Source organism: Macaca nemestrina, chromosome 11 (genome assembly GCF_043159975.1).
Source record: "Macaca nemestrina isolate mMacNem1 chromosome 11, mMacNem.hap1, whole genome shotgun sequence".
Classification (NCBI taxonomy): domain Eukaryota; kingdom Metazoa; phylum Chordata; class Mammalia; order Primates; family Cercopithecidae; genus Macaca; species Macaca nemestrina.
The window spans coordinates 132,768,262-132,796,013 of NC_092135.1; the positions used below are offsets into that span (position 1 = coordinate 132,768,262).

A 27,752-nucleotide genomic window follows, 5' to 3' on the forward strand; every position below is an offset into this window, starting at 1 on the left:
CATAATTCTGCTTAAGATTTAATTATGTTGTGACTTTGAGATTTCTTCTTTCAGAATTTATAACTGCAGTGAATCTTAAAACAATAAAGGAGTTGGAGAAAAAAAGCAGAAGAAAATCCTTGATGTAAAAAAGATATAAGCACAGAATTCTTCAAAGAAAAAAGAAGAATGAGACAAATCTATGTGCCAATGATTACTCTCAACTCAGCCATTAGCTCATTTGCATTACTTTAATATATATCACCTGCTCATAATATTCCACTTGGCTTCAAAATTCTTCCTCCCTCCATGGCAGAAGTGATTGGACATTATTCTCATATGACTTCTTTATCCTAGATTTCTCCTGTTTTAACAGCTACATTCCAAACTAATATTAAGAACTGTCACATGATACCATTTACAAATCATCGGAAGCATGCATGGAATTCAAAAGGGATAAAGTAGCATTCTCTAAAATATTTTACGGGCATTCTTATTTGTGCTTCACCTATTCTGAAAAGTGTTTGAGGCTTCTCACTACTATATATGTATTAAAATAGAATTTTTTAAAGTAAGAGAAGATAACTGTGGGAACAATGGAAAACGAGGATAGGAAAAGTAAGATGAGGTCAGCGCACCTGTATTATTCAACTAGTACTGCAGAAGTGCTGCATAATGGACAATGACAAAATCTCTGTCGCTGACAATTGCAGCATTCCCTTTGCACTCATAAGCCTGTGTGTCAGCTGGGGGCCTCTCTCACTGCAGACCCTGCTGGTTCTGCTCCACAAGTCTCTCACCTTCCTGGGACCAGAGAAGCCAGTTGGGGAGTGTTCTTTTCATAGTGAAGGCTGAGCATAGGCTGGCAAATGGAAATGCATGATGCTTCCTAAGGCCTCAGACCTGGCAACTATCAGTTCCACTTTCCTCGTCTTATGTAAGTTGAAACTCTAAAGCAAATCTGCACAAGGAATGGGATTCTGGGAAATGTAGTTACCAGACTTAGATGTCTATAGTGACGGTGGTAAAGGTGAGGGTGATGGTGTGATGGTGATGGGTAGTAATGATGATGGTGGTCATGGTGGTAACAGTGGTGGTAATGATGGTGATGATGGTGACAGTGGTAGTGACAGTGGTGGTTATGGTGGTGATGCTGTTGGTGGTGATAGTGGTGGTGGTGGTGGATGATAATGGTGGTTTTGGTGGTGACAGTGGTGGGTGGTGATGGTGCTGATAGTGGTAGTGATAATGGTGGTTTTGGTGGTGATGGTGGTAGTGGTGATTTTGTTGGTGGTGAAGATGATGGTGGTGATAATGGTAGTGATGTGATGGTGCTGGTGGTGGTAGTGATGGTGGTGGTGGTGGTGATGGTACTGGTGGTGGTGGTGATGGTGGTGGTGGTGATGATGGTGCTGGTAGCAGTGATGTGATGGTGGTGGAGGTGCAGTGGTGATGGTGGTGATGGTGATGATGGTGGTGGTGGTGGTGGTGGTGATGGTAATAGTGGTGATTATGTTGGTGATGAAGGTGATGGTGGTGATAATGGTAGTGATGTGATGGTGGTGGTGGTGGTGGTGGTGACGGTGGTGATGGTGGTGATAATGGTAGTGATGTGACGGTGGTGATGGTGGTGGTGGTGATGGTGGTGAAAATGGTAGTGATGTGATGGTGCTGATGGTGCTGGTGGTGGTGGTGGTGGTGGTGCTGCTGCTGGTAGCAGTGATGTGATGGTGGTGGAGGTGCAGTGGTGGTGGTAACAAGCTGACAATAGATAATTAAGCACAGTATGAAAATGTTCAGTCCCTGAGTACCTTTCTAGACATAAGCTTGAAACAACTTTTATACTTTCTGAAATTCAATTCAAGGGGAAACATGATCACAGAGGCTGTAAGATTCACTTAGGGATGGGTCATTTATAATTCATTGTGGAGCAGGTTCTTTTTGTGTGAAGTTTTATCTTCATCAATTTCAGTCACTTCTGTTTTTTACCTGATGATTCCACTGTTTTCTCTGTTTTCTTTTTCTGTGACCCTTATGTCTCATCATGTGTCTCATTTTTTTCATCTTTTTACACTTGGGAAAAGTTTTCCTGACCCCACCTTTACTTTGTAATCTCAAATAGTTGTTCTTTTCCATTTCTTTCTTTTTCAGAATGTTTTGTTCTTGGTTTATGTACTAAAAATTTTACATCTCTCTATTAATTGGAATATTATTCTTAGATTTTTTCTGTATCACAAATTACCATATTTTTTCTGTTTATATTTTTTTCTGTTTCTTTATCCAGGTCTTCCTTGTTTGAGCTAGAAATCAAAAGGTATCTGAGACAAATATCAATCAATTTAGAGGTTTATTTTGCCAAAGTTGAGGATGTACCCAGGGAAAAGAAACACAAGTTACAGTAGGATCTGTGGCCTGTGCTTTATCCAAAGAGAGTTTCATGATCAACAATATTTAAAGGCAAAAGAGCAGGCAGGAGCGAAAGGAGGAAAGAAAAAAACTGGAGGGCAGGCAATGAGGCAAGCAGTTACATTGTTGTGAGGCTCCGATTAGTGCTCACTGCATCGACATTTTACATAAAAGGAGAGGAGTAGGGGGAAAGTCAATCATGCATTCCTCTCAAGCTCAGTAAATCTACATTCTACATAAGATAAAGTTAGCATGTGAAAATACAGCTTTCTGTTTGGGAACAAAAAAGGCAGGTTTTGTTTGTTTGGTTGTTTCTGTTGTGTGTGTTTTGTTTTATTTTGTGTGAATCAGTTCCCAGGCTGAACTTTTTGCCTTTGGCATAGTGACTTTGGGGTCTTGAGATTTTATTTTTCTTGCACGGAGTTTAGGTCTCCTCCTCTGCCTGGTGACTCTTGGTCTTCTGTTTGGGATTGAGAAAACAGGATGGGTATCTTGTGTTGGTTCTCTCTGTGGCTGGGTCTCTATGGTATGGTAGGATGTGTTCAATTATTTTAGAAAATAGGCTACGGTGGTTTCTCTTGGAACATCTACAGGCCACCTCTGCTATGGATCAAGGAGTATATATTCTTTGTGAACTTGTGACTTATCAGGACTTTAATAACCCCCCTGCATACCCAGTTAACATATTGCAGGAAGTTGCTTCCCCACATATTCCATTAGCCGACATATTTCCCTCTAACTAGCAGTGTCAGCATTTTCCATTAAATAATCCATGACTTCTCATACTATTTGCCTTCGCCAACTTCATCATATATTCAAACTCCTTCTCTAATAATAGGGCTATAAGAACTAAAAATCAACACAGCTTTACAGCATTTTTAATATTTGGAAAAGTCACTTCCCCTCATAATACTTTCTTTCAAAACATTTAAAATTTATTCTTAACATTTTTCTTCCACATGAACTTTGGATTTATTTTAACAAGTTTTCCCAAAAATAGTATAGAGACTTTGTTTGGAATTAGTTTAATTTTGTAAGTCGGGAAATTTAATCATACAAAATAGTCTTAGCATCCAAGACATGTTATATAAATATTGGTATTACTTATTCTTAGATGTGTAATAATAATAGTATCTATAATTATTATTTTATGCTTTCCAAGTGGTTATAGACATTATAAAGACCTGATTTTTTATATATTACTTTCAGAATCAGCCACTGAATTCTATCAACAGTCCATACATTATTTGGATTGACAATCTGGGGTGTTTATATACAATCATACTGGCTGCAAACAGTAATACTTCTAGCTTCTTCATATCAAATGTATATTACTTGTTTTTGTCTTCTGTCCAGAGCCTCCAAAGTAACATTGTAATGTGTTGATAGGAATGAGAAATGAAGACCTTCACTCAGTTAATTTTTCTACAATTTCTCTATTCCTTGACTACACTGGGCAGAGGTATTTGTCTTTGCAAATAAATCATTTCTTGTTTCACTTATTAATCCTATCACCTTATAATTCATTAATTTCTGATTTCATTTATATTATGTTCTAATTCCCTACATTGAATAACTTATATATTTATTTTCTTCTTCATCTGGAAATGAAAGAACTTAGGGTTAATAATTGGCCTCTCCAGATACCTTGGAAAGCCTTAGTTATGTAGTGTCTTCCTTTTAAATAATTTTCTAAATAATCTGAAATAATATTTGATATCCTACTAATTATCTGGGAGATCTTTTATTTGTTATATCTTAACTAATTGGGTTATCCTTTCTAAATGTTTATTATAAATCTTGAATTTTAGAAAACTATGTTTGTGAATAACAAGTTTTGCTTTGAGGATTTTATAGAGCCAAATATATGCAACTTTTGTAAATGTTCCATGGACATTTGAAAATTAGTAGTCCTATTAGTACGAGCTTTATCTTTTCTAAGTCTTATATTATCATTGTGATAGTCTGAACAGCGACCCCTCAAGATATACAGGTCCTAATCCCTCAAACCTTTGGATATTACTTTATAGGACAAGACTGCAGATGTGATGAACAGTTTTGAGATGGGGAGATTATCCTGACTCTACTTAAAGGAAAAAAAAACTGAGCCAAAATTAATAAAAGTAGAGAGTTTATTTGGGCCAAATTTGAGGACTGCAACCCAGGAGCATAGATCCAAATTGCCCTGAATCTACATTCTAATTAATAGCAGTTACAAGTGGGATTTTAAAGAAAAAAAGGAGAGGCAGTTCCTAAGTTGTTTACCAAGAATTTACATTAAAATAACATAGTCTATTGAATGTCTATACATTGTCCTTTGTATCACTTATTCCAGGAACAGGATATATAGGTGAGACAGCTGGTCTGAAATGCTTTTAAACAATTGCCCCAGCATAGGTGTGGAAGGGCGGGGTGAGACTGAAGCCCTCTGCTCAAGTCTCTCTGAGTCTGGTAAGTTCTGCCCACTTCGTTCAGACTGCTCTCAGATATTTTTCTTTTCTCACCTGGATTATCCAGGTATGCCCTAAATGCAAATCACAAGTATCCTTACAAGAGGGAGGCAGAGAGAGATTTGATACAGAAGAAGAAGGCCTTGTGACCACGGAAGCTGGATGCTGTGCCGCTGGCTTTGAAGGTAGAGGGAGGGGCCAGGAGCCAGGGAATGTAAGGAATGCAGCTCCAAGCTAGAAAAGGCAAGAAAGGGCAAGAAAATGGGTCCTCCCCAGAGCCTCTGGAGGCGGTGAGGCCCTCCTGACATCTCCATTTCAGCCAGTGAAACTGATTACAGCCTTCTGACCTGCACAACTGTGAGACAGTCAATATGTGTTGTTTTAAACCGTCACATTTGTGGCAACTTGTTATGGCGGCCATATGCAACCAATTCTCGTTTCATGGTTTCCTGATCTACCATAGAGTAGTGGTATTGATAAATTCTTCCTAATAGTTGTATTTTGATCATTTCTTCTTGACTTTTAAAATATGAATTTACAATGCCAGTACTGGGTTTCTCAGCATGTGAAGGCTAAGGACCATTTTCACTAATACCTTTCAACACGACATGACTTTTATTGCCACTTTAAGGCTCCTTGAGTTGATGCCTACATTTTCTTGATATTGAAATCATCATTTTCTCTGTCATGTGAACTTTCCTCTCTCTCTTTCCCCAGCCTTTTATTTTAAATTGTAAAAGAGCTCTCCTTAATATTTATTTCTTGTATCATATGGTCCAATTTTTGCTTCCTATTGTAAGACTTTGCTTTGATACAGTAGAATTTAAACTCCCAACTTTTATTAACATAACCAAAATGCTTGACCCTTATGCCTCTCATCTTGTTTTGTTAGGCTTTCCATTTTACACTTTATTGTAGCTTTCTTTTATATTCCATCTTATTTGTACGATGGTATTTTTAAAAATTGTACCAATGAATAATTTTTTAAAAATATCTATTTAAATGTGTTCTCTAATTATAAGTCAAGAATAAAGCAATTATTTTGGCTCCTTTTTACATAAGACTTATTACACTATCTCTTCCTATGCACTCGATTATTTCCTAGTCTTTGTTAATTTACTTTCACATTATAGACCCAGATCGACATATATTATCATTGCTATTTTTAATAAAGTAAAAATTATTTGAGTTTTTTTTCTCTTTTTAGGCCATTTTTATGTAACTCATTTATTCATCCAATAAATATTTATTGAGAATCTATACTATGAGCCAGACACTGAGCTAAGAAGTGGCGGAAGCTTAGTGATCAGGACCACACAGCGTCTGCCTAGGCCTCATGGGCCATGGTGCTGTGTGGTCTCTGTGTTCGATCCATTTCAGTTCTCACCCACCCTGTGTTCAGGCCACCTTGAACTGGGCTTGGTTCTTCAGAATCACCGTTACCCACCATGTCACCAAGCCACCATGTCCTGAAGCCACCATGCCACTATGTCCCTACACCACCATGCTACCCCATTACCACACCACATCACCATGTCACCATGCCACCCATGCCATCATGTCACCATGCTACCACACCATCATGCCATCATTCCACCATGTCACTATGCCACCACATCAGCTCGCCACCATGCCACCATACCGCCATGGCATCATGCCACCATGTTGCAATGTCCCCATGTCACCACCTCACCACACCACCATGCCACATCATCATGCCATGTCACCATGTCACACACATGCTACCATATCACCATGTCATTATGCCACCATACCACAATACTACCATGTCACCATGCCACAACATCACCATGCCACCATATCACATCATCATGCCACAATGACATCATGTCACATCACCATATCACCATGCCACCATATCACCATGTCATCATGCCACAATGCCACGATACCGCCATGTCACCATGTCAGCATGCCACAACATCACCATGCCACCATATCACCACATCATTAGGCCACCATGCCATGATACTGCCATATCACCATGTCACTGTGCCACATGACCATGCCACCATAGCACATCATCATGCCACAATGCCATCATGTCACATCACCATATCACCATGCCACATCACCATGCCACCATATCACCATGTCATCATACCATAATGCCACGATACCACCATGTCACCATGCCACAACATCACCATGCCACCATATCACATCATTATGCCACCACGCCATGATACCACCATGTCACCATGTCACCATGACACATCACCATGCCACCATAGCACCACATCATGCCACAATGCCATCATGTCACATCACCATATCACCATGCCACCATCTCACCATATGATGCATGTTACTTACTGTGCCACTGTGTCATGATGCACCCTGTCATACTCGACTATGTTATGAAGTCATCACACCACCATCTCACCCTGTCACCATGCTGCCATGCACCATGCCACTGTTACCTGCCCCCTGGTAGGTGTTTGCCTGTTTATTTCTCTCTTGTCCCTTGGACTGTGGGCTTCACAAGGGCATGGACCTTTCTGGTTTTGTTCAAAATTTTGCTTACTAGCACAATGCATTGGCACCTTGCAACCATTCAATAAATGTTTATTAACTAAAGGGATGAATAAGTAAGCGCTTTTTTTTGGTAATTAATTCCTTATATTGACTGCTTTTACGTTGGCTAGAATATCTCTTAACTAATTATAAAAAAGAATGTGAATGGTCATTTTCTAATCCCCAATATAACCGAGGATGACCTTGTGTTGTAAGAATGCGGCTGGGTATGATCGTCTCTGTACCCAGTTTTGACTTAATTTTTACCTCTTAGAAGTGTATGAATTTGGGAGCATCATCCGCTGGCTTTTGTAGAAGAAATGTCTGATGTCAGATTAATTTTTGTTTGTTTTTAAATAATCTGCCTTCCTTTCTCTTTTGTCTAAATATACGTGAATTTTTATCTTTTTCCTTTAAAAAATACTATGTAGTGTGTTGTTCTTGCCTGGTATATGGTGAGTGTCCTTCCCCTTGCAGATTAAATCTTCGCTGTATCTAGAGAAGTTTTCATCAATTACAACCTCCCTTGAACTGCCCTGTCCACAGGCCGGTGGCCAAGTGACCTTCCCCCACCCATCACCATGTTGAGAACTAGGAAAGATATAGAGGAGGAATAAAGGTAGATGAATGTAGGGAGGAGGAATAAAGGTAGATGAATGTAGGAACACCACTGATGGCTTCAAAGATAGTCCTTGTGCAGCAAGAGGGTGTCCGCTCTGTTTTCTGATTAATGTGAACTCAAACAAGGATCACCCGGGGGTCAAAGTCTTTTCCCCACTTCTCTGGGACCTGCTACACTGATCTCCTGCAGTGGACTGGGAGTAGTTCCCTGTGTTCCTCAATCAAACCCAAGCTCTGCTACAATATACAAATAGTCATCCTAAACTCTAGGTCCGACATTGGCCCTAATTTTCAAAGCTGTTGGGTGTTTCTATTTTCAGGATTTTTTATTTTTTTATTTTATTTTATTAATTAATTTATTTTTTTAAAACAGAGTTTCGCTCTTGCTGCCCAGGCTGGAGTGCAATGGCATGATTTCAGCTTCTGCTCACTGCAACCTCTGCCTCCTGGGTTCAAGCGATTCTCCTGCCTCAGCCTCCCAAGTAGCTGGGATTGCAGGTGGCCACCACCATCTCCAACTAATTTTTGTATTTTTCGGAAGAGATGGGTTTCACCACATTAGCCAGGCTGGTCTCGAACTCCTGACCTCAGGTGATCCTCCCACCTCAGCCTCTCAAAGTGCTGGGATTACAGGCGTGAGCCACCACACTCAGCCTGTTTTTGGGATATTTTAATGGAAAGTGATGGAGTATGAATCTGGCCTGCTCAGGTAGCTCTAGGTCAGCCATGAAATCTACGTCCTGATAAGGAGCCTGGAGAGGCTTCCTCAAATCCCCAGGCCATGGCATTGCCAGTGTAACACTTGCATCTCCTGACTTAGCCCAGCACTGCCAAGCAGACCTCACGGGTGTCCTTGCCCGGCACTGCCAAGCAGACCTCTGGGGTGTCCTTCTGCCACCTTCGTGATTCCTCCATCCTGTTCTCCCTGTCTGTTTACCTTGGTGATTTTCTTGTCCCAGCCCACCGTCTCTTTATCTCACGGCCTCTGTGGTCCAGTTAGTTAGGAGAGAGTTTTGAGCAGGTGCAATTAGTGTGGAGTCTCCGGGGCCTGCACTCACACATGTGAGATCCTGACAAACCCTGAGTCCTGGAACAGCCGCGCCCTGCGGCAGCACCCACGGAGCAGCCTTCAGGCCCCGATGCTCCTTTCAAACAATCAAGCTTCTGTGGGCCACAGCTGTCCATAGGGCCTTTGAGAGCCTGGGGAGGTAGAAGGGACAGTGAGGCATCCACAGCAGTGTCTGCAGGGAAAGGGGGGCTGACCTGTCACCTGGCACAGCAAGATGAGTAGCCCACGCTTTGACTATAGGATGCTCTTATGTGTCCACACTTCATAAAACCAGGGCAGCTCTGTGTTGTTGCCCAGAAGAAAATGAAAACCCCCCACTTCCACTAGGGGTCTGTGAGTTGATTTGAAATGCAAATATGAAATCTCTGCATCGCTGCATCTAGGCAGCAGGACAGTCAGCAGCAAGCTGCAGACGTGCCACCATCCTGTCTGCAGCAGGAGGCCCCACATACAGCCTGACAGTCAGGCCAAGCCATCTGGCCATTCACCAGCGTTGCGAGCTCAGGCAGGTTCCTTAACCTGTCTCAGTTCCTGCTTCTGAAAAGTAAAGCTAATGGGGTCTATGTCATGAGATTACTGGAAGATTAAGTAAAATAACAAGCATCAGCAGCTGACATAGAAAGTGTGCCTAAGAGGTGGATGGATGGCTCCCTGGCCCCTCTCTTTGTCTTGTGGGCTGAGTCCCTCCTGATCCCCACAGGGCAAAAGACTAGCTGATTTTCAGTAGTTTAAGCTGGTTTGCAGCAGCTAAACTCCGCATTTCTTTGACCGTTTGAACAGGAAACCTGAGATGAGGGAGCGTTTGAATTGGCTCATGCAAAAAACAATTATTTGCTGGAGGTTAGCTGCTGCATTATGAATTTTTAACCTCCCATAAATCAAACTGTAAAAATGGACAAAGGCTGAGTTTCCTGTGCCAGGACCAAAATAGACACCGCCCGCGTCTCTCAGACAATTCCGATTATGTTTCCACAACCAAATCATGCTGAGATGAATAGCTGGAATATTTATATTTAGGTCCTAAAGTATAATGTAAAATAAATGAAAACAGTCCATCTTCTTGGCACTGAAACTGTGCCACCATATCCATTTACAAAGACGACAACTCAAAGACCAGGCTGTGCAGAGACTATCACGCGCCTGGGGTGGGATTTTGCTTCTCTGCTCCCATCGCTTTTCCCTGAAACTGTCGTCACCAGATACCCAATACTAAATGATTAATAGAAAATCCCCAGCGAGTCAGTCCACTGCAAGGTTTAAAGTGAATCCTTTTGTGAACGCTTTATACTGAGAAATACAAATGCTTTAAAAGATCCAGGAGACGGAATCTTGTAACTGCAGAGGACAGTATTTTAACTAAAGAAAGCTTTTATTCACTTGACAAACATATCTTTCTCTGGCAACTCCTATGAGCTACAAACTTAGAGGAATATCATAACAACTAAGAGATTTTTCTTCTTTCAATTTAGTGGTAAAGGGAGATATGAAAGCACCTGATTTACTATGAGGCAGAAAGAAACATGAGCTCAAGAGTGTTACAAGCAAATGTTACAGGCTTCTAGAAGGGAAGACCATACCAAAAAGGTGAAGTTGGAGCTGAACTTTAAAGGTTGATAAAGGTTTTAGTATGGAAAATAGAGCTCCAGAGGCCAAGAGAAATGTGGCTACACTGAGGTGAAACTGGCAATAGGGTGTGGAGTGAAAGTATATGATGCAAAAAATAAGTCGAAAGCAAGTATAGGCCAGGCACAGTGGCTCACACCTGTAATCCCAGCATGTTGGGAGACCGACGTGGGAGGGTCACTTGAGGCCAGGAGTTCGAGACCAGCCTGGCTCACAAGGCAAAGCCCTGTCTCTACTAAAAGCACAAAAATTAGCCAGCAGTGGTGGCACACACCTGTAGTCCCAGGTACTTGGGAGGCCGAGACAGGAGGATCGCTTAAACGCAGGAGGCAGAGGTTGCAGTGAGCCTAGATCATACCGCTGCACTCTGGCCTGGGTGACAGAGTAAGACTCCATCACCAAAGAAAATAAAGCAATGTATGAAGCAATTTGGAATAAAGAAGATAGAGCCTTATGGGAGACTGGAGGTTTTTAAAGGCTTCTAACAAAAGGACTGATAGGACATCAGCAGTGTGAATGAATCCATTCATTCACTTAACAAATATTTACCGAGCTCCTCAGTGAGGGATGAAGTGGTAGGTAACAAAACCAACAGGCTCCTGCCCCCATGGAATCACAGTTTCATGGGGTGATGAGTATTAGCAAATAAACCTGTTAAGTAAATGTATTAGGTTGATGCAAAAGAAATTGTAGTTTTTTTTAGGCCGGGCGCGGTGGCTCAAGCCTGTAATCCCAGCACTTTGGGAGGCCGAGACGGGCGGATCATGAGGTCAGGAGATCGAGACCATCCTGGCTAACACGGTGAAACCCCGTCTCTACTAAAAATACAAGAAAATTAGCCGGGCGAGGTGGCGGGCACCTGTAGTCCCAGCTACTCGGGAGGCTGAGGCAGGAGAATGGTGTGAACCCGGGGGAGCGGAGCTTGCAGTGAGCCGAGATCGCGCCACTGCACTCCAGCCTGGGGCACAGAGCAAGACTCCGTGTCAAAAAAAAAAAAAAAAAAAAAAAAGAAATTGTAGTTTTTGCCATTACTTTTAATGCAATTACTTTTGCGTCAACCTAAAATAATTACAGGCAGAAGAGAGAACTGGGTAAAAAGGGTGTTTAGGGTGGTGTCCAAGGATAGCAGGGAGCCCTGACTAATACTGGGGGTTGCAGACAGGAGAGAAGGTATCGCTGAGGACCTGGCATCCACACTGGGTCCTGGGGGGTCAATGGAGTTGGAAAGCAGGGGTATGCTGGGGCCAGGGCTGTAGCAGAGGTTGGGAGCATTACAAGTGCAGGACTAGGAACAAAGGCCTTTTGGTAAATGAAGAGATAGGCATTTTCAAGAAAACAAAAGAGAAGAGAGTGGCATAAGATAACTCCAGGAGGATGGGACATCTGCAAGGCCTGGCAAGGCACATTCAGGATTTTATTTTATTTTATTTTATTTATTTATTTATTTATTTATTTATTTATTTTGAGATGGAGTCTCACTCTGTCACCCAGCCTGGAGTGCAGTGGTGCGATCTTGGCTCACTGCAACCTCCACCTCCCAGGTTCAAGTTATTCTCCTGCCTCAGCCTCCTGAGTAGCTGGGACTACAGGCATGTACCACCACACCTGGCTAATTTTTTTGTATTTTTAGTAGAGATGGGGTTTCACCGTGTTAACCAGGATGGTCTCAATCTCCTGAACTTGTGATCTGCCCGCCTCGGCCTCCCAAAGTGCTAGGATTATAGATGTGAGTCACCATGCCTGGCCCAGTTTTTGTATTTTTAGTAGATCAGGGGTTTCACCATCTTGGCCAGGCTTGTCTTGAACTCCTGACCTTATGATCCACACACCTTGGCCTCCCAAAGTGCTGGGATTACAGGCATGAGCCGCTGCACCCGGCCACATTCAGGATTTTAATCAGGAAGTGCAAGGGGAAGCCAGTGTCTGGAGTGATAAGATCTGGTTGGTTGAATAATGTCCCTCCGGCTGCTGTGTGGAAGGTGGATCTGAGAGGAGTGAGTTTGAAAGACATTGTGGTGATCCTGAGGACTATCCTCTGATTTTTTTTATCTTGCCCGATTTTCTATCTCAAGGGTCTGGGGAGTCATGCTCTACAAATCATAAATTCTCATCAGATGGGTTTAATTTAACCCTATACAGGATGACTTACTTTCCAAACTGACTCTGGCATAACATTAGGAGATAAGGAAGAAAATCAAAATATTTTACCCCAAAACATGTTTCTTTGCCATATCTTGAAACGGCCCTGCAAAGCTGTCCTTTGTAGGGGAAAATTTGCATCTATAAAGAATCTCTATTAACATAGCTAGTTCTTTTTCTTCAAGACCCTCCCAATCCTAAAGAGATTAACTAAAAGTCTAGCACCTTCTAAAGATCTGAATAGGAAACATTTGTCATCTGTTATCTCTAAAGGGCAGCCATGGTAAGACTTCAAAAGAGCCTTGGTCTTCACAATCTTTTATCTTACCCCGAACATTTCCTTTCTGCGATCCCAGGTCTTTAGATAAACTCAACCAATTGTCAACCAGAAAATGTTTAAATTCACCTGTAGCTTGGAAGCCCCTGCTTTGAGTTGTTCTGCCTTTCTGGATCAAACCAATGTATTTCTTTAATGTATTTGATTGATGTCTCATGCCTCCCTAAAATGTTTAAAACCAAGCTGCTCCCTGACCACCTTGGGCACATGTTCTCAGGACCTCCCGAGGGCTGTGGCAGGGGCCATGGTCACTCATATTCGGCTCGGAATAAATCTCTTCAAATACTTTACAGAGTTTGGCTGTTTTCATTGACAATGTGAAGGAGATATGTGGCGGTTTGCACAGAGCAGTCCTGGTGAACCAGGAGGCAAGAGGGCCATTGAAGACCTTCTTCAAAGCTACAGCAGACAGCTCTTGCCAATGGGGTGGGGGTTGGGAGCAGTAGAAGAGGGAAAAGGCAGGGAGATTCCATGTTCTGACTTGAGCCACTGAGCAGAAGGTGGTAATGTTTCCCAGAGATGGAAAAGCCTAGAGTCATGTTAATGCGTAGGCTGCAGGTGAGAGGTCAAGAAATCAGCTTGAGATTTGCAAACATTAAATGCCTATGAGACATCCAATGCAGAGGTCAAGTGGGCCATTCACAATATGAGTCAGAAGCTCAGAAAAATGAAAACAACCACAGATCATCTGGGAGGAGGGCAGAGTAGAGGCAAAAGCTAGAAAGGGTAGTTTCCATCTCTGCTTCCTGTGCCTGGAATCTGCCCCAGCTGACCTTTCAAGGAAGTCTCTGGTGGTCACCTGCCTACCTTATCACACAGCTCTCCAAAACACATCAACCTTAATTTCAGGTTCAGGTTCACCCAAGAAGAAAAACAGTAGGCTTTTGTCTTATATCCTTTTACAATCACTTACCCTTCTCCAAATCTGAGCCCCAAGCAATCACAGGTTTACTTTCTGTTGTGATAGCTTAGCTTTGCCTGTTCTCTTCCTCGGTTCTTTGGATGTGCCTATAGTAATCTCCAACAGGTTTCTCTGATATTATGACAAGTTATAGACACATCCTGCATTTTCCTTGACAGCAGAATCTGTATTAACTCTTCTCAAGAGCCCTGGTTCCTTTTTGTGGGAAATGATATTTAAAGACCACAGTCCGGGTTCAAAGGGTGCTAATTAATAGTGATTCATTGTTACTAGGCCTTTTATAAAGCTACGAAATTTCCAACTGGGCGTGTTGGCTCAAGCCTGTAACCCCAGCACTTTGGGAAGCTGAGGCAGGCAGATCACCTGAGGTCAGGAGTTTGAGACCTGCCTCACCAACATGGTGAAACCCTGTCTCTGCTAAAAATACAAAAATTAGCCAGACGTGGTGGTGCGCACCTGTAATCCCAGTTACTTGGGAGGCTGAGGCAGGATAATCACTTGAACCCGGGAGGCAGAGGTTGCAGTGAGCTGATATCACACTACTGCCCTTCAACCTGGGCAACAGAGAGAGACTCTGTCTCAAAAGAAAAAAAAAAAGGCTAGGCAATTTCTAAAAATTAAGATAAAACACTTCTTAATTCATACTGTCAGCTTCCAATCCAGATTCTGGATATAGGCTTTTTACTAAAATTGATTAATCTTACTTCTATTATTTTTTCTCCCATATAGAAAATTCTTCTTCTCCATGACACCAGCATCATTACTGATTTGCTTTCTACTAACACACAAATGGCCTCTGAATAAGAATGCCAACACTATCACCAAAAAGGTCATTGCTGAAAACTGTTTAAGGTCTTTAGCAGGTTTTTGGTGGGAAGGGCTTGGGGGTTTGGGAGGTTGGTTTGGCTTTTTTTTGTTTGTTTGTTTGGTTGTTTTTTTGGTCCTGACATTACATCCCACTTGGAATGTATACTGTAATTACCATATTTGGAAATCACTTGAAATAGTTTATCTTTGTGTGGTATGACATCAAACACATACATCATGAAATTTGTTCTATTTTGCCTTCTATTTTTATGAATGGTTTTAAAGGTGATTTTGTTTTGCAACTATGTAAAAATATTTACATGTCCCAAAGTCAAATTCCAAAACAAGACATATTCAAAGAATTTTAGCTTCTCTACCTGCTATCCCTTTCCTCTGAGATAGTGCTTTTTTAATTTTAAGATTTATACCAGCACTCTTTTTACACATGTGCATGTGCACACACACATACACACATACACACATTCTTTGTATTAGTTCATTTTCATACTGCTATAAAGAAATACCAAAGACTGGGTCATTTATAAAGGAAGAGGTTTAATGGACTCAGTTCCACATGGCTGGGGAAGCTTCACAATCATGGCAGAAGGTGAAGGAGAAGCAAAGACATGTGTTACGTGACGGCAGCCAAGAGAGAAGTGCAATATGAAATGGGGGCAAGTCCCTTATAAAACCATCAGATCTTGTGAGAACTCACTCACTATCACAAGAACAGTTTGGAGCTAACAACTCCCATGATTCAATTACCTCCCACCAGGTCCCTTTCACAACAGGATAAGATTTGAGTGGAAACACAGCCAAACAATATCGTTCTGCCTCTGGCCCCTCCCAAATCTTATGTTTTTACAATTCAAAACATAATCATGCCCTTCCAATAGTCCCCCAAAGTCTTAACTCACTCCAGCATTAACTCAAAAGTCCAAGTCCAAAGTCTCATCTGAGACAAAGCAAGTCCCTTCAACCTATGAACCTGTAAAATCAAAAGCAATTTAGTTACTTCCTAGATACAATGGGGGTACAGGCCTTGGGTAAATACACCCATTCCAAATGGGATAAATTGGCCAAAACAAAGAGTCTGCAAGCCCCATGCAAGTCCAAAATACAACAGTGCAGTCATTAAACCTTAGAGTTCCAAAATGATCTCCTTTGACTCCATGTCTCACATCCTGAGCACACTGATGCAACAGGTGGGCTCCCACAGCCTTTGGCAGCTCTGCCCCTGTGTCTTTACAGGGTACAGACCCTCTCCTGGCTGCTTTCACAGGCTGGCATTGAATGTCTGTGGCTTTTCCTGGCACATGGTGCAAGTTGTCAGTGGATCTGCCATTCTGGGGCCTGGAGGGCAGTGGCCCTCTTCTCACAGCTCCATTAGGCAGTACCCCAGTGGGGACTCTTTGTGGGGGCTTCAACCCCACATTTCCCTTCTGCACTGCCCCAGTAGAGGTTCTCCATGAGGGCCTTGCCTCTATAGGAAACTTTTGCCTGGACATCTTGGTGTTTCCATACACCCTCTGAAATCTAAGTGGAGGTTCCTAAACCTCAATTCTTGACCTCTGTGACTCTGCAGGCTCAACACCACATCAAAGCTGCCAAGGTTTGGGGCTTATACCCTCTGAAGCCACAGCTGGACTGGCTAGGATGCAGGACATCAGGTCCTGAGGCTTCACACAGCAGGGTGGCCCTGGACACAGCCCAGGAAACCATTTTTTCATCCTAGTCCTCCAGGCCTGTGATGGAAGGGGCTGCTGCAAAGGTATCTGACATGCCCTGGAGACATTTTCCCCATTGTCTTGGTGATTAACATTTGGTTCCTCCCTACTTATGCAAACTTCTGCTGCCAGCTTGAATTTCTCCTCAGAAAATGAGTTTTTCTTTCCTAGTGCATCATCAAGCTACAACTTTTTCAAACTCTTATGCTCTGCTTCCTCTTGAATGCTTTGCCGCTTAGAAATTTCTTCCACCAGATACCCTAAATTATCTCCTTAAGTTCAAAGTTCCAAAGATCTCTAGGGCGGGGCTAAATGCCATCAGTCTCCTTGCATATCAAGAGTGACCTTTGCTCTAGTTCCCAAGAAATTCCTCACCTCCATCTGAGACCACCTCAGCCTGGGTTTTATTGTCCGTATCACTATCAGTATTTTGGTCAAAGCCATTCAACAAGTCTCCAGGAAATTCCAACCTCTCCCACATCTTCCTGTCTTCTTTGAGCCCTCCAAACTGTTGCAGCCTCTGCTTATTACCCAGTTCCAAAGTCACTTCCACATTTTCAGAAATCTTAATAGCAGTGCTTCACTCTACCAGTACCAACTTACTGCATTAGTCCATTTTCATACTGCTATGAAGAAATACCCAAGACTGGATAATTTATAATGTGTAAAGGAAAAGAGGTTTAATGGACTCACAGTTCCACATGGCTGGGAGGCATCACAATCATGGCAGAAGGCAAAGGAGGAGCAAAGGCATGTTTTACATGGAGGCAGGAAAGAGAGAAGTATAGCATGAAGCAGAGGAATAGCCCCTAAAACCATCAGATCCTGTGAGAACTCACTATCACAAGAACAGTATGGAAGTAACTGCCCCCGTGATTCAATTAACTCCTACTAGGTTCCTCCTATGACACATGGAGATTATGGGAACTACAGTTCACGATGAGATTTGGGTGGGGACACAGCCAAGTCATATCATTCCTATTACCTTTCTGAGATATATGGAAGCATATTATATGTAAACATATTGTCCTTTTCATTCTCATCACCTAATATGACTGCATTGTGGCCTCTGGTCATCTTCCTTCCTTTTACACGCTAATGCTCCATTACATGGAAGCACCACTGGTATTCAACCAGTCATCCATCCATGAAAATTTGTCATTTGTAATCTTCCATTATTATAAATAGCGTTGCAATAAATAGCCTTGATCATTTGTCTTTTTGTATTTCTGCTAGCACCACTCATTTTTAGGGCACTTACTACATTCCAGGCCTTAATAATATGCTAGTGGGGAAAACATAAATCCCTTCTGCTATGATTAAAATGTTTGTCTACCCCCACTCCTAAATGTGTATGTTGAAATCCTAACTCACAACATGATAAAATGATGGTATTTGAAACTGGGGCCTTTGGGAGGTGAGGAGGTCATAAAGGTGGATCCCACACTCCTGACCAGCTCCCCAGGACTTTGAAACTTGAAGCCCATTCCCATCATCTGTGGCGCTGGCTCTGCCTGCTCAGGCCTGGGTAGCAGAGTGCATGACACATGGAATGTCTGGGCAGGCCACCATGGGAGATTAGCGTCCTTATAAAAGAGACCCCAGGAAGCCACCTCACCCTGTCTTCCATATAAGAACACAGCCAGAAGGCATCATGTGTGAACCAGGAAGCAGGTTCTCACCAGATACAGAATCTGCCGGAACCTCCCTCCTCCAGAACTGTGAGGACTAATTTTCTGTTGTTTATAAACACCCAGACTGTGGTATTTCGTTGTAGCAGCCCAGATGGACTAAGACACCTGCCCTTAAGGAGTTGTCATTCTGTTGGGGCTAGGGGAAGAAAGACATTACAGAGAATCTGTTGGAATGTGGCAGGGGCTCTGAGGAAAAGTAAAGCCGGGTAAAGGGGATAGAAGTGATGGGATGGGGGTGGGTGTTCTAGCCTGTTCAGATAAGGCCTCTCAGATAATAGGGCAGTTCAGCAGAAACCTGGAGGAAGTGAGGGACTGAGCCACAAAGGCTCGAGGAATAGGAACAGCAAATGCAAAGAGAAACACACCTGAAACAGGAGCAAGTTACAGGCCAGTAAGGCTGCAGCAAAGTGAGTGACAGGAGGTGGCAGGAGAGCAGGTCAGAGGCATGGCTGTGGCCTGGATCATGAGGTTCATGGAAGGGTATGGTGCATTCCAGAAGGCCCAGGCACAGGTAAGGCAGGCAACTGTCTGGGAGCCCCGGCACCCACACCCCAGGCCCAGCACCACACTCCTGACCTGCTCCCCAGGACTTTGAAACTTGAAGCCCATTCCCATCATCTGTGGCGCTGGCCCTGCCTGCTTGGGCCTGGTTAGCAGAGTGCATGACACATGGAATGTCTGGGCAGGCCTCCGTGGGAGAGAGCACAGAGGACACCCATACAGCAATTGAGAATGACCACACGCCCTCTGGACCCACCCAGTCCCTGGCTGCTCCCAAAGCTGTCTGCTCCTTCAGTGTCCAGCTATGCCATCTACCCCGGAAGATTCCCCCTTGGCTTGATGACCTGGTTGCAGTGTTTACCTTGGCACACACCTTGTATTCTTTTAGGTAATTAAAAGTAATTCCCACCAACTCCACATGCCGTAAGCCTGGGTAAGAAATGCCCCACCTGGTGCACTCCCAGTCCCCAAACCCTATGCCAATTGGCTAGTCAAGGCATTCTCTGTGGCACCCACCCACTCACTATGCCTCAGTTCCCACCTGTAGGTTAGCAAAGATGTCATGGGACACCAGGTAAGCGTGCCTTTGTTGAGGAGTTAAGCTGAGGAGGAAAACTGAAGTCAGGATAAGCATATAATGGGTTCTCCAACTTTTGAATCCTTTTGGCCCTGGTTTCCTCATTTAAAGGGATGAGGATAAAAGACCGGTTCCTGTATCGTAGGGTACATATGTGGGTTAAATGTTAACTATCACGCATGTAGTGATGTTTAATATATACTATGTGCAGAAAATGTGTTACACGATGACAGTGATTTTTATTATCATTACCATACATGGTGTCTTAATTCTTTTGGACTGCTATAGAAAAATATCATAAACTGGGTAGCTGATAAACAACAGAAATGTATTTGGATAGCTCTGGAGGCTGGGAAGACCAAGATCAGGGCACCAGCAGGTTTCATGGCCAGCAAGAGCCCATTTTCTGGTTCCGAGACAGCACCTTCTCACTGTGTCCTCATGGTGTGGAAGTGCTGAGGGATCTCCCAGGGGCCTCTTTGAGAAGTGCACTAATACCATTTGTGAGGGCTCCAGTCCCATGAACTAATCACCTCCCAGAAGCTCCACCTCCTAATACCATCACCCTGGGGGTTAGGTTTCAACGCTTAAAAAAGTCAAACTGCACCAGTGACTAGAAGAATTTCATAAAATTCTGGAAAGTCTGTCATGTCTGATAGTGCTGCTTCTCTCCTCCTGGGGGTCATGTGTAAAATGCCTCAGCCATTCCGAGAGCCGGTGAGGTGGTCTGTGGAAGAAGAGAGGAAGAGCAGAGCTGAGCACCTTGTCCCCTCCACTTTGGAAGAGAACCCTGATGGACAAGGGGGGGGTGGTGATGCTCTCAAGAGGTGTTGTGAGGGAAAGGGAGAGACAGAGTGCAGACAGAGGGTGAGGCAGTGCCAAAGGAAAGATTTGCGGGTTCCTTTTAAAGACTAGATATGCCAGCCAGGTGCGATGGCTCATGCCTGTAATCCCAGCACTTTGGGAGGCTGAGGCGGGTGATCACCTGAGGTCAGGAGTTTGAGACCATCCTGGCCAACATGGTGAAACCCCCTGTCTACTAAAAATACAAAAATTAGCCAAGTGTGGTGGTGCCTGCCTGTAATCCTAGCTACTGGGGAGACTGAGGCACGAGAATCGCTTGAACCCAGGAGGCAGAGGTTGCAGTGAGTTGAGATCGCACCACTGCACTCCAGCCTGGGTGACAGAGTGGGACTCCATCTCAAAAAAAAAGAAACAACAACAACAAAAAACACAAACAAACAAAACGAAACCCAAACTAGGTGTATCTGTTAAAGCCACACTAACAAAAGCAAAACCTCTGCAGGGATTTCAAACAGAGAATGCAATGCGGGGCTCTTACTGCACAGGTGGCAGAAGAGGTAAGGAGCTAGCAGGGCAAGCTGAGTAACCTGGGGCTGGCATGCCTGACAGTCACAGCTACCTTGCTGGAGGGAGGCTGGGCCGTGGTAATGTGGGGCCAGGAAGCTGGGGCTGGAGAAGGAGTACGTGGTGGGCTGCCTTTGGGAGCGGCTGCCAGAGATCCAGCAGTGAGCAGAGAGGTGATGCGGACCAGCACCCCCTCCTCCTGCTCACCCCTAATCTTCCTCTGGTGCCTACCATTGGCCAGACCTGCCCAGGAGCCTGGGGCGAGTGGGCCTGGGGAATAAAAGAGCCAGAACCATGGACAGACAGCTCTATGGGAGATTTGCCATCCTGGGGGATAGGATGAAGGAGGTGAGAATCAGAGCCATGGGGTGGGGGGATGGGGGTCAGAGACATGGCCGGGGTGGGTCTGGCTGGAGGAGCAGGAAGCCTGTTGTAGCAGTTGGAGCAAAGCTGGCATTGACAGGGAGAAGGTGCTTCGCCCTCAAGGGAGCTCGAACAGGCCCTGGGAGCACTGGCCTGGGGTCCTGGGTGTGCTCGCAAGGGTCCTGCAGAGGTTTCCTCGCTGCCACTCCCACAGGAGGGATACTGATATGGTTTGGCTGTGTCCCTACCCAAATCTCATCTTGAATCATAGCTCCCATAATTCCCACATGTTGTGGGAGGGACCTGTGGGATTGAATCATGGGGGCGGTTCCCCCATACTGTTCTCACGGTAGTGAATAAGTCTCATGAGACCTGATGGTCTTATAAGGGGTTTCCTCTTTTGCTTGGCTCTCATTCTCTCTTGTCTGCTGCCATGTAAGACGTGTCTTTCACCTTCCACCATGATTGAGGCCTCCCCAGCCGTGTGGAACTGTGAGTCCATTAAACCATGTTTTCTCTATAAATTATCCAGTCTCGGGTATGTCTTTATCAGCAGCATGAAAACAGACTAATACAGATGCTCAGCCACCTCGCCTCTTGGAAGAGAAACTGAAGCCTGACACATCAAGCTCACAGCCCCAGAAGTGGCCAAATCAGGATGGAATCCAGGTGCAGATGATTCCAAAGATCAAGCCCCGTGGAGCCACACATCCTCATACACACACACCCTCCCACCTTCACACTCACATGCACTCACAGCCCCTGGCCCCCTGGCACACTCACACTCACACATGTTCACACCCCTCGCACATTCAGCACATCCCCTCACTCACACTCACACCACAGTCGCCCACCTACCCCGGGGGTCAGAGTGGCCCTCGGCACAGCCCAGGTCTGGGAAAGGGCCCAGTGCTCCAGGGCTCTTCTGGAGGAAGCTTTCATTGAAGACTGGACCTGGGGCATGTGGCGATGTCCTCTCTGTTCGTGAGGTTACTGCAGGGGTTTCCGACTTGCCCCTTTGCACAAGGACAGGCCCAGTTCCGAGCACATGGTGCTTAGTAAACAGATGATGGAGGAATGAATGGATGAAGCCAGACGTGTCTGGGAGGAAGCCAAAGCCCCGAGGCAGAAGAGAAGGGAGGTCAGACATGAACTTGCAGAGTGGGTGGTATGTGCAAAGAGGCGGTGGAATGTTTATTATCCTGAGACCTGGGGTGGAAAGTCCTTTGAGGCAGAGGCTGGTGTTTGTTCAGGATCCTCTCTATGTGGGTGGGTGGGCGCAGCTGTGTCCCCTGAGGGCTGCATGTGGGCAGGCACCTTGCTTCAGAGGAGGGAAAGCTGGCCCACCTGAGAGTGAGGGAGAGAAAGGAGGGAGAGAAAGGAGGAAGAGCAGGGAAGAGGAGGGGAAGTGGGGAGAGGGAGGGGCGGCAGGCAAGGGGCTGGGACCAGCGAGGGAAGAGGACTGCAGGGAACGAGCTCTCCAGGCGCCTGACAGCACCAAGCTGTCTCCACTCAGCCTCTGCGCCACTGCCATGCAAGACCCTTCCAGAAAAGTCTTCTCCACTCATGATGGACGTCCTAACTGATTTCAGCTTGGGTGGTGGGAGGGGGATGGACAGTGGGAGAGATAAAGGAGGAGCTGAATTTCATGCTGGGACCACGACGCATAAACAATCGTGTTTGCATCACTCCACAAAGGCAGACACATTCAGGGAGGGCATTCTCAGTAGAGGAAGAATAATGGCAGCTCATAAAATATCATGGAAACTGACAGTAGCGTCTTCCAGGCAAATTTGATAAGCCGGTTCCTAAAATAAACTTAATTCAAAAGGAACACAGGCAGCAGAATGTGAATTATCCTTTAACTTTCTTATTATTTTTCTGGCGCTTCGTTCTTTTTATCCAAGATGCTCTAGTAGTAGCCTGTTTTGCCTTTACACGGAGCAAGGGACTCCAGACTGTCAGCATCTAGCTGAAAAACTGCTTCTGCTCGGGTAGTCCTCAGTCCTCCCAGTGTGTGCCCAGCACAGCGGTGAGTTTCAGTCCCTGCAGGTGCCCAGGGCTTCAGCCCTGGAGATTCAGGATCAGTTTACCTGGGCTGGGAGAGCTGTACTTTTAAAAAGCCTCCAGGTAAATGGGCATTCAGAGCCAAGAACCACGGTGTTTGGTGCAGAAGCTAATGCCACTCCACCCAAAGCCTCAAAGGTTGCTTAGATACCCACACACTTCTGCTGAAACAAGTTTCTAGAAAGGAATGCACAGATGAATGTCGTTAACAAGGCAGACCGAATGTTTAGAGTTCAGAAGTTTTTTTGTTTTTTTTTTTTGAGATGGAGTCTTGCTCTGTTACCCAGGCTAGAATGCAATGGCACGATCTCAGCCACTGCAACCTCCGCCTCCTAGGTTCAAGCAATTCTCTTGCCTCAGCCTCCTGAGTAGCTGGGATTACAGGCACGCACCACCATGCCCGGCTACAGTTTGCATCTTTAACAGAGACAAGGTTTCACCATGTTGGTCAGGCTGGTCTCAAACTCCTGACCTTGTGATCTGCTTGCCTCGGCCTCAAAGTGCTGGGATTACAGGCGTAAGCCATCACACCCAGCCAGAGTTCAGAAGTATTTTAACCCAGTAACTGAATTTTCTTTTTACAAAGGTAATGATGGTTAAGGTAGATGGCAAGGTAGCAGGGGTACCCGGAGGTTTGGCTTAATAACATGGAACATCAAAATGAGGGTAGAAACTGAATAAGGGTGTGTGCATGCTTACACTAATTATTCATAAGTGTATCTATATACTTTTAAATAACTCAAGTTGTTTTCCTTTTCTTGTTCAAATACCATGAAATCCAAAAGCTATGAATTCTCTGAAATATGGACTGATGCTTAGAATGTTACACCTTCCTTTCCCCTTCCAAAGTGTCGTTACTACTTTGCTAGAAGCTGTAGGCACAGGCTTCATAAGTATAATCATATCACTTTTATTCATAACCAAGGAAAACTGAGCTTCTTATTGAGAGAACATGCCCCTAAGAATCCAGCTTCTGCAGAGGGGGTAAGGGGAAGGCTTTCTGCTTAGTCCTAAACTGCTTTGGCAGTGATTGGATTTCAGTGTGAAAAATAGGGGCAGCCTGTTCAGGGTGAGATAGGAGGAAGGGAATGTGGAGCCACTAGGAGCTGAGCAGCCCCGAGACAGCACACATCCCATGCCTCATTTTCCCATGTACAACCAGGGGTGATTGCAGTATGTGGCATCCAAGTGCTGACCACTCTACAGCTTCCACCCTGGGGTCTCAACAACACTGGGAACCTGCGAACAAGACAGAGGTGAGCCTGGTACAAAGCTTCAGCCACACACCTACTCATCTATGCTGTCATATCCACTTGGCCCTGGCCAGAACCACAGATGACATCATCCCTGGTAAATTAGCATTATTTCCACCATTTTTCGCCTCTGCCTTCCCTCTTGCCTTCTCTTCTAGGAAGTTACGTATCCGAAAGTGGTAATTAATGCAAGTGAGAGCTGGTCACTGAAACGTGTGTGGCACCTCTCCCCGCTTCTCCTCCTCCTGCTCTAGCTATGTGAGATGTGCCTGCTTCCCCTTTGCCTTCTGTCATGATTGTAAGTTTCCTGAGGCCTCCCCAGAAGTCAAAGCCACTATGCTTCTTTTTGTACAGCCTGCAGAACCATAAGCCAATTAAACCTCTTTTCTTTATAAATTACCCACTCTCAGATCTCTTTTTTTTTTTTTTTTTTTTTTTTTGAGATGGAGTCTCACTCTGTGGCCTAGCGTGGAGTGCAGTGGCGTGACCTGGGCTCGCTGCAAGCTCCGCCTCCCGGGTTCACGCCATTCTCCTCCCTCAGCCTCCTGAGTAGCTGGGACTACAGGCGCCCGCCACCACGCCCGGCTAATTTTTTGTATTTTTAGTAGAGACAGGGTTTCACCGTGTTAGCCAGGATGGTCTGGATCTCCTGACATCATGATCCACCCGCCTCGGCCTCCCAAAGTGCTGGGATTACAAGCGTGAGCCACCGTGCCTAGCCTAATTTTTGTATTTTTAGTAGAGACGAGGTTTCACCATGTTAGCTGGGATCAGTCTCAGATATTTCTTTATAGTAATGCAACCATGGACTAATACACATGCGTACTTTCAAAAACTTAAATATATAAAAAGTATAAGAAAAAAATTAAAAGGATGGATACTCCCAAAGTAAGATCTTTCCTTACATGTTGATGCACTTTCTTGCAGCCTTTGGTCTAAACAGACCTCTCAAACATCCCTGGGTCCTCCTTGTACATGGGTACTCAGAAGGTACCAGCACTATTTGTTCCCCAATTATCCTGGCTCATTTACTCTCACTCTCCTATTCTCCCCAGTTGATTTTGGACATCCACAAGGGGCTCTCACACAGGGGAAGAAGTGACTTTCACGCCAGTCATCTTGTGATTTCTAGGGCACAAGCAACACTCCTCAGCACCACGGCCACTGCCGTCCAAGAGGACATCACCCCCTTCACCAAAAAGCCCCCATAACAGCCCCAAACCTACAAGGGCCAAGCAGAACTGTGCTTTCTTCAGGCCCTTCTCAATCATGGCCCAAGTCTACACTTCTCGAGGAAAGGGAAAAAGCGTCCCTTGTCCCAATTTATTTTGAACGTTGTCATCTGTCTTTGGAAAAATAGCCTCATAAATTTTACCTTGCACTCCTCCCTCCCCAGTTCCCCCTTCACAGGCCTTGCCAATTACCTAGGCAAGGAGACACATACTTGGGAGGTTGAGGGGGGTGGGGGCAGGGACTCCACCAGCTCCACAATCTCTTTTCTTCTTCTTTTTAAATATATTCTTAATTGACAAATAATAATTGTATATATTTATAGGGTACAATGTAATGTTTTGATTATATATACATTATGGAATGAATTAATCAAGCTAATTAACATGTCTATCACTTCACATACTTATTTGATTGTTGTGAAACATTTAAAATCTGTTCATGGCTGGGCACAGTGGCTCATGCCTGTAATTCCAGCACTTTGGGAGGCCAAAGCGGGAGGATCACTTAAACCCAGGAGTTCGAGACCAGCCTGCGCAACACAGTGAAAATTAGCCTCATAAATTCTCTACAAAAGAATACAAAAATTAGCTGGGTGTGGTGGTGTGCACTTGTAGTCCCAAGTACTCAGGAGGCTGAGGTGGGAGGATCGCTTGAGCCCAGGAGGTTGAAGGTGCAGTGAGCCGAGATCATACCACTGCATTCCAGCCTGGGTAACAGAGTGAGACCATGTCTTCAAAAAAAAAAAAAAAAAATCTTTTAACAATTTTTGAAATGCACATTACATTATTAACTATAGTCACCATGCTGTGCAATGGATCTCAAAAGTTTATCCCTTGCTGAAACTTTGTGCCCTTTGACCAGCATCTCCATACCCACCCATGCCCAGCCCCTGGTGACCACCATTCTACTCTCTACCTCTATGAGTTTGGCTTTTTCAGGTTCCACATATTAAGTGAGACCATGCAGTCTTTCAGTGCCTGGCTTATATCGCTCAACATACTGTCCTCCAGGTTCATCCATGTTGTCACAAATGACACTATTTGTGAATACTATTCCATGATGTATACATACCACATTTAGTGGTACATCAACATACATTTAGTTTGTTTTCATATCTCAGCTATTGTGAATGATGCTGCAATGAACATAAGAGTGCAGGTATCTCTTCAACATATTGATTTCACTGTCTTTGGATACATACCCAGCAGTGGGACTGGACAGCCAATCTTGTAGTTTTAAACCAGGTTGTGCGTGTGAACGTGTGTATGTTTATGTGTGTGCACGCATGTGCCTGTATGTTTGTACACGTTACATAATTGTAAACTTGCCATCAGCACAATTTTATGTTACTTTTGCTTCTTGTCACTTAAGAATATATTATGAATATCTTTACATGTTAAATTTTAGGAAACCTCTTACATTGCTGCACATATATGATTTGCTTCTCCTTACTGGGCATTTGAGTACCTTGCATATTTTTCCATTTCAAATGATCTTGCAGGGAATGTCTTTTGATATCAACCTTTGTTATTTGCCTTGGAGTGAAATTACTGGGTCAGATGGCATATTCTACAAGCCCTAACTCTGCTTGTAGAATAAAAGGCATGAACATGATAGAGAATTTCCAAAAGCAAAGCAAGTTCAATTGTCCTCTGTGGGCTGGGGACACTCATCCTGGAACCATAGCAGGTGGGTGGCTGTCTGCTACACTTATCCATCTAGGTGCATATATATGATATATATGATATATATAATATGTATGATATATATGATATGTATGATATATATGATATGTATATGATATATATGATATATGCATCTCAGACATATTTTTGTTAGAAACAGCCCCGCAGCTTTAGCCTGCAGCTCCTCCCTCTTCCCCCAGACATTTCTCTTAAGAGTGATGGGAATACATTCTGTGAAGCTGCTGTTAGGCGAGACAGCTCCCAGCAATGCCAGCCATCAAGTGATTCCGAAAGGAGCCATGAGGGGCTGTATGGGTGAATGCTCAGCTTTGCAACAGTGCACAGCAGACCACCAGTCTATTATCCACCAAACCTTGGGATTCAGCTGAGGAT

The 27,752-nt window shown here is 44.4% G+C and overlaps 1 long non-coding RNA gene across 1 annotated transcript in view; it reads left to right on the forward strand.

Moving 5' to 3' along the window:
• Window positions 1-820: 820 nt before the first annotated feature.
• Window positions 821-27,752, forward strand: part of LOC112425218 (uncharacterized) — a 36,943-nt gene continuing 10,011 nt past the window's right edge. The window contains exons 1-2 of the long non-coding RNA XR_003016285.2: window positions 821-916; window positions 14,814-14,913. This is a non-coding gene — a long non-coding RNA (uncharacterized lncRNA). The remainder of the gene's footprint in view (window positions 917-14,813; window positions 14,914-27,752) is intronic.